Raw genomic sequence first — 8,519 nt, 5'->3', positions numbered from 1 at the left:
CCACAAACGAAGACTAAATCTGTGAAGTGGATTTGTGGACATGCAGTTTGCTGACGGCGAGCAAAATGTCCTTGACTTTTGGCACTTTCTTAATAAACGCCGTTGTGTAGTTGTCCGCAATCTCAAATACAGACCCTTTTTCTCCAATTTCCTTTGTAGTGTCTTCGGAGTTGGCTTTTTACTGCAATGAGGAGTTGGTCCACGCCTTTTCCACTCTTAGAACATGTTATCCTCAAGTCATCGGAATGTTCGTCTCCGTAAAACTATGCATCGATAGTCTCTCCGAGTCTGGCGACTTGCCTCTTCCTTCTCCTCGCTATGTCGATTTGCTGCTATTCTCGGTGGTATTAATAATAATTAATAAAAACTAAGGGAAAAATAAATAAATATATAAATCAGTGATGTTCTTTGTACCCGTACTCCATGTTTCTTACACTTTCCTTGGCTCCTCGGGGGAGGGAATGGGACATGGTGGCCAGGTATTGGGTTGCGACCCCAGCACACTTTGCTCCCACCCCTCCTTTTGGGCTCCACGAAGATTCCTTTGAACAATGAAAAAAAAGTGGTTCAGACAACAACTAGCAGTTTGCCGACCCGGGTTCGATTCCTGCTGTTGCCAACATTTTTTTCCATATTATTTTTTACCTCACAATGTTAAACTATTAATCATGAAACTTAAACATATTTCAACAGTTCAAATTACATATGCAGAATTAAAATCTTCAAATCAGTTACGATCACTGCCATTGTAAGTCAAAAGCCATCAGGCTAGATGGTGGTGAAACAAGCGAGTATACGAGGAAATTTAATATGAAAGTGTTTTCTGTATTCTGTAGATAATCTGCTACAGAGGCCTTTTTCCAGTAGATTTTTGGAGGATAAAGTGAGTTTTAAAGAGTCACGTTGATGTAGTTCAAATGTAAATGTAACAACAGAGGAGCATGAGATGAGGCCATTGATTTGGCTTATATAACACTGAAAGTTTCGAAATTCTTGCAAAATATTTTGATCAGCTTCTTATTTGTCCAGAACCAACCCATAAGTTCGAATCCTCAAAGATGCACGAAAATCTATAAGAAGATTTACCCCCAACTATCAAAGAAACTGAAAAAATTAAAACCTTGTAAAGCTAGTATAGAAGAATGTAAAACAGCAGAACTTTTGAAATTGTTTCCACCAAAAATAAAAAATGAGCTAAAATTAATCTTTGAGAAAACATAGAAAACAGAAAAACTGCCAGGAGACTAGAAGGCGGCCTTGATATCTCCACTACATAAGAATGGCAACTAACAACATGTTAACAACTACAGAGGAATTTATTTGCAACCAGATGCATATAATATATTTTCCAAGATTATACTGAACACAGTATAAACAACATTGGAGAGTGATTTCGGTGAAGATGAAGGAGGTTTAAGGAAGAGCAGGTCATGTTCTGAACAAATATTTAATCCGAAGAGAAATATTACTGAATTCTGGAGGTCGGTATTTTTCTTTGAAATTGCGTGTAGAATATTTTGCAAATGCGCATTTTGAAAGCACTGCTGTCGTGACGGCACCGTGGACGAATAGTCAAAGCAACAGCCTAGCCGACTGTCTCAGATTTGATTCATGCTGATCCCATATTATTTTATTTCTCGCCATGTAAAACTAGTAGATATAAAATTTAAATATATTTAAACAGTTCAGTTTATATATGTAATATTAATATATTCAGTTTAGTTACGATTATTAACCTTGTAAGTCAAAGGCTGCAGGCCACCACAATGCAATACACTGGTATAATTTTACACGAGTCACCACTGGTCGTTATAAAAGTTTATTGTTCAACTGAAGTATCTCGGTTGATACAAGGGATTCATGTGTTATCACCACAACAAATTATTTGTTTGGTTTTTTTCGTACCAGTACTATCATTCTAATAAAAACTTAATTGTGATACCTAGAATCGTTTATGAACTATTCGAGGTGTCCGAATTATGCAGTTCATCGCACAAACATTTTATGTATAAAAGTAGGATTACTGCAGACTATGACCTTGATAACCAACAAGCGTTCTTTTTATGCTAGCGTTGAAAAGGCAAGTGATCAAGTGTCGAGAAATAAAAGTGCGGCAAAGCGGGCGACACTACTTTTGCTAGAGCAGTCCACTTCGCAATGTGTTACAGGTGAAGCTGTTACCTGAACCACTGTGAGTAACTTGGGATCAGCGTTGAGCATAAAAACTGACAAACTGAAAATCACTGTACATGTCTGCAGTGCCTTTAGTTACTACCCCAAGGTAGAATAGTGGATCCTCTACCACATACTAAAAATTATTTACGATGTAGGATGGAGCTTGTACAATACAAGAAAATGGATTTGAACTCAGTAGAGACAAATAACTGAATCAGAACTACATGTGCGGAGACCGTTCTTTCGGTCATGTCCGAAAGAACAGACACCATTTTTGATCCGGCAGCCACTATGGATTAAGACACAAAGGAATTACAGTCATTGGCTGCAAGTGGGAATTTAATTCAATGGGGAAAAGTGAAAATTTGTGCCGACATGGGATTTTGTTAATCAAAGGTGCTATTCTTTTTTTATTTATTTATTTTTCAACTTTTTTTAATATTTCAATATTAATAAAAGAAGGAAATTTAAGTTGTTTTTTCACATATGCTCCCTATACTGCTTTATTTTATTTTAGTACAACGAAAAGCAAGGTGACAATCCTCATCACGGGCAGGAGTCAAAAGAAAACAACGATCTGCATCACATTCCCAGCAGCACGTGGTGCTGCATCATTAAATTTTGCGTCCAGCCGGATAAACTTAATTGTCGCCGCCATTGGGATGGCATCCCTATTTCGGGTGCCGACCGTTTATCGGAACATTATGAGAGTTGTTGCAACCGTGTACGATCGTCCGTACGACTCGTAAACATTATCCAATCACATGTGGTGGCAAAGAGCAAGGAGATAGTCGTCTTCTCAATGTGGAATGTGCCAACATGCATAAACCGTGTACCTTATCGTCTTTAAACGTCGCTGGCACTGCAGTTATCAGCATTGGCGTAGGCACTGGGCGCCAGACATGCTGCCAAGCTCTCGCTGGATGTCTGATTTCCATGACATTGCGGTCTTGGTGACTCATCAAGCAGCAATAGATCTCCTCAGTCGTGGTTGTTCTCATGGAAGATAGTTCCAGACGAACATAACTATAATCCATAAAAAATGAGAATATTTGTGCAAGGAAGAAGAGATGCTGCCCACTGCTACCGGAGGTTCGAACGATGGCGGAAGAAGTTTATCTATCAGAGCTGATGGTATGGCGTTTTTTCGCTAATGCCAATTCCGAACCACTGCTGGGAGATAAAGTGCCATAGCTTTGATGAGGACATTCATAAGGTTGAGGCTACCGTTCTAGAACCATAGGGTTACCGTGTCATACTTGATATTAAATAACACCCCAGGTACTGACATAGCAGGCAACGGCCTTGCCGCGGTGGATACACCGGTTCCCGTCAGATCACCGAAGTTAAGCGCTGTCGGGCGTGGCCTGCACTTGGATGAGTGACTATCTGGGCCGCCATGCGCTGTTGCCATTTTTCGGGGTGCACTTAGCCTCGTGATGCCAATTGAGGAGCTACTCGACAGAATAGTAGCGGCTCCGGTCACAGAAAACCATCTTAACGACTGGGAGAGCGGTGTGCTGACCACACTCCCCTCTTATCCACATCCTCATTGAGGATGGTCCCGATGGGCATCTTGTAGCCTGAAAATGGAGTGCTTTTTACTGACATAGCATCCAAAGGAAGCCATGAGGCAGTCCGCGAAACCCTTCGGTACCTGTAGGATCTGCACTAAATGTGGCAGCGGTGACGCGAGGTGGCCGTTGGTGTACGGTACACGATGTACTATGTCGAGGGCTCTCAACGAATTGTTGCGTATGGACAACCGAACATTCTGAAGCAGCCGCCGACAAATCGCCGTCGCTGACCGCTTCAAAGAACGAATAAACGTGATGCCCTAGGCACCGCAGCGTTTCCACCGTCTGGAAAGGTCCTGGCACGTCTTCCAGATCTCGTCCCATGTGTATTATTCTGGACTTCGTCATGTTAACGACCGTATCTGCCGCCATCCCGTAAGTATTGAGATGCCCGACAGCCTGACGCACTTCATGTCCTGAGCGGATGAGGAGTTTCAGGTCGTCCGCATAGGCACGACAAATGAATGAGGACTCGTGTAGTTTTATTTCATTGCGAGAGCGTCGCATAACATGCATCAGCAGCTCGACTGCTATCACAAAAGCTACCAATGATATCGGGCACCCTTGCCGCACAGAGCTGTTACATGAACTGAGCCCGCTTCTCAACCGCTTACCATCACCTTTGATGTAGCCCCTCGGATCAGCGTCATAACTATGGAGAAGCCGGTTGAAACCGCCATTCGGCTCATAACTGACGATATAAAGTCATGGTTTACCCTGTCGAATGCGCGATCAAAATCCATCGATATTAGAGCTGCTCGCATTCGACATGTCCCTGCAAGGGCTATGGCATAACCATATTTACTTAAACCTGAGTGAATGTTGCTTCGCACCTCTAGGCATGCCTTATCACGAGAGATAATCCTCGATATCGCAAGTTTAAGACGAGACACTAGCAGTCGTGCAAAGATTCTGTAGTCGTTGTTTAGCGTGGTGAGCGGCCGATATTGGTTCGAATTGCGACATCGCTCCGACTTTACAATGGGAAGAATAAAACCCGTCACAAAATCCGGCGGTACGCGCATGACAGGTTGCATCAGCTCATTGTCCATCAACGCCCACTGTGGCACCATCATTTCCGCGAATTTACGATAAAATTCTAACGTTACCCATCTGACCCTGGGGATTTATGTGCTGCTCCTTTCTTGTGTGCCCCCATTATTTCGTCTTCTGTGAGTGGCTCCATCAGAGCAAATGGTTCAAATGGTTCTGAGCACTATGGGACTTAACATCTACGGTCATCAGTCCCCTAGAACTTAGAACTACTTAAACCTAACTAACCTAAGGACATCACACAACACCCAGTCATCACGAGGCAGTCCATCAGAGCAGCCTTACCCATTTCAGTCAGTGTCATTGGCAACTGTTACGATATGTCCTCCCTCATCCGTTGATCCGTCGGCGCTCCGGCAAAGAGGTGGCGGAAAAGCTCCAAAATTCCAGCCGCAACGTCCTTTTGTGTCATCAGTTGACGACGCTCTAAGTCATGAAGCACTGTGACTAATGATCGGCGGTAGCGTTTTTGTTCTCGCGACACATGATGCATCGAGGTGTGTTCCCCAGTGATGTTGTCTAGACACCCTGCCGGGAACGGGATGCCTCCCAGTCGACGTCGCATGGCCTGTAGGATCCGTGAATTGACAAGATTAGCTTCTGCATGATGTTCTGGAAACGAGTCCCGAAATGACAACACACGAAGCACCTTCTAATAATAATCAAGAATGGTACACAGATAGGCTTGATGGTTGGTAAAGGCAGTGGGCTATCGTTCAGCATCAACAATCTTATCTCGCAGGCCAACAGAAACATATATCTGATCAAGTCGGCTTGCCGAGTAACTAGTAAAAAACAGAGGCATACCGACAATCTTTCTTTCCGCTAACAATATGAGACTGGAATAGAAGGTAGGACCGATAGAGGTACTCAAAGTACCCTCCGCCACACACCGTAAGGTGGCTTGCGGAGTATGGATGTAGATGTAGATGTAGATATATCCATCGCGATTCCCCTGAATTGTGTCCTATGTGTCGGATAAGTCCATTTCCCAGCATATCGCTTGTAGGTCACGACAGGTATTGTAATGTGGAGTTTGATACTTCGGAGCTAATACACAGTTGAAGTCTTTATCCACCAGCAAATGACCGAATATATTTCGCGCATGCTCGTCTGTTTTCTTTTGCCGGATGCGGCATAAACGAAGACAATATGGATGCCATGAACTGTTATCGCCAGTCGCCGTACGGAAGGTACACTGAAGAGCCAAAGAAACTGGTACACGCACCTAATATCGTATAGGGTCCCCGTGAGTACCCAGAAGTGCCGCAGCACGACGTGGCATGGACTCAAAAAATATCTGAGGTAGTGCTGGAGGGAAATGACACCATGAATCCTGCAGGGCTGTCCATAAATCCGTAAAGCCCGTCTCACACGGAGCAAGATTCGCTGTAAGTTTCCGAGCTGGCTCGCGCGACGGCTACCTTGCGGGCTCCGTCGTCTGCTAGCGGGCTACCTTGCTGGGAACCTTGTAAGATTTCCAGGATAGGTCTGGTGCTATTTTTCTTGTAAGGTTCCTTGCGTGCCACCTGCGTTGGCCAGTCATGAGACGTTTCGTTTGTGACGTCAGTCGCGGAGACCTTGGGCGGGAAGCCTTTGTTGGTAGTCGTTTTTCTGCTGTTGTGAGGTGCGGTAGGAAGTTCGTATAATTATTAAATAATGGCACCGCAGTGGTCCAAGGAAGCGATTAAAGCATTGATATGTGCTTATAGGGAAGAACAGTGTCCGTACGTCATGAAAAGCGCAAACTACTATAATAAACACTTGCGTGCAGAAGCACTCGGAAGAGTTGCAAGTGACGTGTGTCTTCTTCGACCATATCCATACGTATAAAATTTGCAAAGGATGTACGATCTTCTATCCTATAAAATAAAGTCGTATATAACAGTCATTACTGGTATATTTATAAAGTCAAACAGTAATGAAATGGTGATACTTTTCAAACAAAAGTAGGTGTTATGCGAACTAACCCCAACTCTTTATGAAGCATGGAGAGCACACCTTTTCCAGCGTTTCTCCTCTTAATACAGTTTTTCGTCAATTCTTTCTTTCTTCTTCTCTCATTAGCATGCATTTCTGCATCGTTTAGCACCAAAACAGCTAATAATGGCAGTTGGCTCTGAACATCTGTACCTGAAGCAGCCATCTTCGTTCGATACAACATGCAGCCGATCACAACAAACTAGCTGCCGATCTTGCACCGTGGGAGAGCTTCGACATGGAAGATAGCCGGCTCCCTTCCCTGCAAGCCGGCGAACATGCACGCCATCTCGCAAACTTGCGGCGAACCTTGCTCCGTGTGAGACGGGCTTAAGAGTACGAGGGGGTGGAGATATATTCTGAACAGCACGTTGCAAGGCATCCCAGATATGCTCCATAATGTTCATGTCTGGGGAGTTTGGTGGCCAGAGGAAGTGTTTAAACTCAGAAGAGTGTTCCTGGAGCCACTCTGTAGCAGTTCTGGACGTGTGGGGTGTCGCATTGTCCTACTGGAATTGTCCAAGTCTGTTGGAATGCACAATGGACATGAATGGACGCAGTAATCACACAGGATGCTTACGTACGTGTCACCTGTCAGTGTCGTATTTAGACGTATCAGGAGCTCCATATCACTCCAACTGCACACGCCCCACTCCCTTACAGAGTCCCCCCCAGCTTGAACAGTCCCCTGCTGACATACGGGGCCCATGGATTCATGAGGTTGTCCACATACCCGTACACGTCCATCCACTTTGTAGAATTTGAAACGACACTCATCCGCCAAGGCCACATGTTTCCAGTCATCAACAGTCCAATGTCAGTGCTGACGGGCACAGGCGAGATGTAAGGTACACGAGTGGGCCTTCGACTTTGAAAGCGCATATCGATAATATTTAGTTGAATGGTTCTTACGGTGACACTTGCTGATGGCCCAGCATTGAAATCTGCAGCAGTTTACGAAAGGGTTGCGCTTCTGTCATGCTGAACGATTCTCTTAAGTCGTTGTTGGTCCCGTTCTTACAGGATCTTTTACAGGCCGCAGCGATGTCGGAGATTTGATGTTTTACCGGATTCCTGGTATTCACGGTGCACTCATGAAATGGTCATGCGGGAAAATCTCCACTTCATCCCTAACTCGGAGATGCTGTGTTCCATCGCTCGTGCGCCGACTATAGCACCACGTTCAAACTCACTTAGATCTTGGTAACCTACCATTGTAGCAGCAGTAACGGATCTAACAACGGTGCCAGACACTTGATGTCATATAGGCGCTACCGACCGCAGCGCCGTATTCTGCCTGTTTACATATCTCTGTATTTGAGTTCGTATGCCTGTACCAGTTTCTTTGGCGCTTCAGTGTAGTTCCACAATGACTATAAGCCAGGTCACGAACTGTGACCACCTCTGGGACCAATATCCCCATTCCACTATCTTTGTCCGAGTTCGGTGCTGTTTCCGAGATGTAGCCGTATACTTCCTGGAACGCAGTAGTACAGATCTTCTGCGCCATCAGTATTCCACATCTGAGAAATACAGCATCTCCCGGTAAAGCTGTTGCTTCACAGGCGACCTAATAGTATTAACATTAACTGTCCCTATTTTGCATGCCTGGTTCCGAGTATCCGCCATTTTCGCACTATGCTGAACTGGCAAACATCTACGAAGTCTGTGGTCTCATTACACGCCCCCAGAAGGTTGCCCGTTCGACGTCTTCCCGTGGTATAAGTTGCTCTC

The 8,519-nt window shown here is 44.7% G+C and overlaps 1 pseudogene; it reads left to right on the top strand.

The window, feature by feature from the left end:
• The first annotated feature begins 3,470 nt into the window (after positions 1–3,470).
• Positions 3,471–3,588, top strand: LOC124723699 (annotated as a pseudogene).
• Positions 3,589–8,519: the final 4,931 nt, after the last annotated feature.

Source organism: Schistocerca piceifrons, chromosome X (genome assembly GCF_021461385.2).
Source record: "Schistocerca piceifrons isolate TAMUIC-IGC-003096 chromosome X, iqSchPice1.1, whole genome shotgun sequence".
Taxonomy (NCBI): Eukaryota; Metazoa; Arthropoda; class Insecta; order Orthoptera; family Acrididae; genus Schistocerca; species Schistocerca piceifrons.
Note: the sequence above shows the minus strand (reverse complement) of the source record. Positions and strands in the feature narration are given on the sequence as shown.